The sequence below is a fragment of the Symphodus melops genome (genome assembly GCF_947650265.1).
Source record: "Symphodus melops genome assembly, contig: scaffold_117, whole genome shotgun sequence".
NCBI lineage: Eukaryota > Metazoa > Chordata > Actinopteri > Labriformes > Labridae > Symphodus > Symphodus melops.
Window position 1 is genome coordinate 15,145 of NW_027636452.1, and position 2,356 is coordinate 17,500.

Genomic DNA, 2,356 nt, shown 5'->3' on the forward strand with positions numbered 1-2,356 from the left:
CAATCAGAGGCCGTCATGCTCTCCATGCAGCGGAGCCGCCGCCTCCTTTTCGTCCTCAGCCCGGACTTCCTGGCAGAGAAGAGCTTCAGCCTGCTGGAGTGTCGTCTGGGTCTGTACCTCCAACACGGCCTCCAGGCCTCCATCGTCACCGTGGTGTTTCGCTCCGTCAGTAAGCTGCCCTGTGTGGAGGTGGTTCAACTCCGGCACGCCGCCAACACGTCGGTCACATGGCGAGGGAGTCGATCTGAAGCGCCACGCTCACGCTTCTGGCTGAGGCTCAGGCTGGCGCTGCCCGTGCGGCCACTCGCTCTGGGCCGGAGGTTGATTGACAGCACTTCATCTCACTCTGACCTCGCTGCCCTCGCACTGCAGAGAGTGCACAGGATCCAGAACCAGAACCAGAACCAGGAAGATAATCAGAGCCGCAGAAACAGGCGACTGTCAGCCAATCAGAGCCGAAGATACAGGCAGGCCCCGCCCAGTGGGAGGGGCAGGTTGAAGAGATGGGACACATACAGGGAGGGTGAGTCACAGCACAGCGGGAGGTGCTCCGGGTGCACTGGGATCATTGGTCAGTTGGAGGACAGGGGGGCGGAGCTAACTGTGGAAACTGAAATGCAGCAGGCCAATGACAGGACCGACATCCAGTCAGATCCTGCCCCTGAAACAAACCCCGCCCCTCATCCTGACCCCGCCCTGGAACTTTCTCCAACACATGATCCGACACCTGACCCTGACCTAGCTTCAGACTCCGCCCCCTTAGCCTGCCAACATAACGATGACATCATAAAACACAAGCAGCTGCAGGTGATTGGTTCGGTTGAGGAACTATGATGTCATCAGGATCAGGGCCCCGCCCTTATATTTACCCCGCCCCTTTACACTGACGCTCTGATGGACATATTTAACGCAGACTTTGAGTAATGCTGCATTTAAGGTACAAAAAGAAAATCGTAAAACTAAGCCTTGAAATAATGAAACTTGTTCAGTGACTTCTTCTCTTTAATTAAAGATGAACAATCGACCTCCCGATGGTTCGTCTCCTCTCAGACTCTTAACTGACCTCAACAACATGAAGTTTGTCCTGAACGGGCTGCCGTGAGGTGTTCACTGACCTGTGGAAAATATCCAATCAGTAATAAATGCCTTATTTGATATTCCTGCCTCTTTAACGACTGTTTAAACGCCTCTCTGAGTCACATGTCATGTGATTTATTGGAGACCTCAGTGGAGGGTAAACACAGGTCTCCTCTGATTCACACTGTTGATTGGTTGACAGGACGGTGAGGGGCTGGCTCTCCCTACGCCGTCTCTAATTGGTCAGTATAAACTAAATAAGAGTCTGATGTCACTGTTGGTAACAGACGCTGCTGGACCTCTTCAGGCACCATTCAGATCGTTGAAGACGTTTTCAACACGGGGTGAAAAATATGTTGAGTTCATGTGAAGATGCTTTTTTTAATTTATGAAGTCACGTATTGCACGTCAACACATTTGCACATTTTGTCCAAACAGAACTCGTGACAGACGTTCAAACGTCACTCTGATCCATCTTCAGTGTTTGTTTGTTATCGGTGATGATGTGAAATGATTGCATGCTGTCTGCACTCACACAGTTAGCTGGACGAGATTTGATAAATAAAGTTTGTATTTTCAGATGGTGTCACTTGTTCACTTCACGTTCTGTCTCTCTCTCTCTCTCTCTGTCTCTCTCTCTCTCTCTCTCTCTGTCTCTCCTGTCTCTCTCTCTCTGTCTCTCTCTCTCTCTCTGTCTCTCTCTCCCTCTCTCTCTCTCTCTGTCTCTCTGTCTCTCTCTCTCTGTCTCTCTCTCTCTCTCTCTCTCTCTCTCTGTCTCTCTCTCTCTCTGTCTCTCTCTCTCTCTCTCTGCCTCTCTCTCTCTGTCTCTCTCTCTCTCTCTCTCTGTCTCTCTCTCTCTGTCTCTCTCTCTCTGTCTCTCTCTCTCTGTCTCTCTCTCTCTCTGTCTCTCTCTCTCTCTCTCTCTCTGTCTCTCTCTCTGTCTCTCTCTCTCTCTCTCTCTCTCTGTCTCTCTCTGTCTCTCTCTCTCTCTCTCTGTCTCTCTCTCTCTCTCTCTCTTTATTTTGCGTTGCATGGACACGATTTGAAACTCTGCAGGTTTAAATAAATCCTTTAATCATACAGTTATTGTCCCTGGAACAGAAACCTCTGAAACCCGAGTGTTTCCTCTCTGCTGGATCAGGTTGTAGTCCTGAACCTAATCCGGTGTGCTCTCACTGACCGGCACGCTCCCTGAAGAATTCTGCTTTATCATAACCACTCGTTTCATTATTCCCTCTGCTTCTACCGTCCAGCTCGTCTGCTGGACTGACTGTTGATC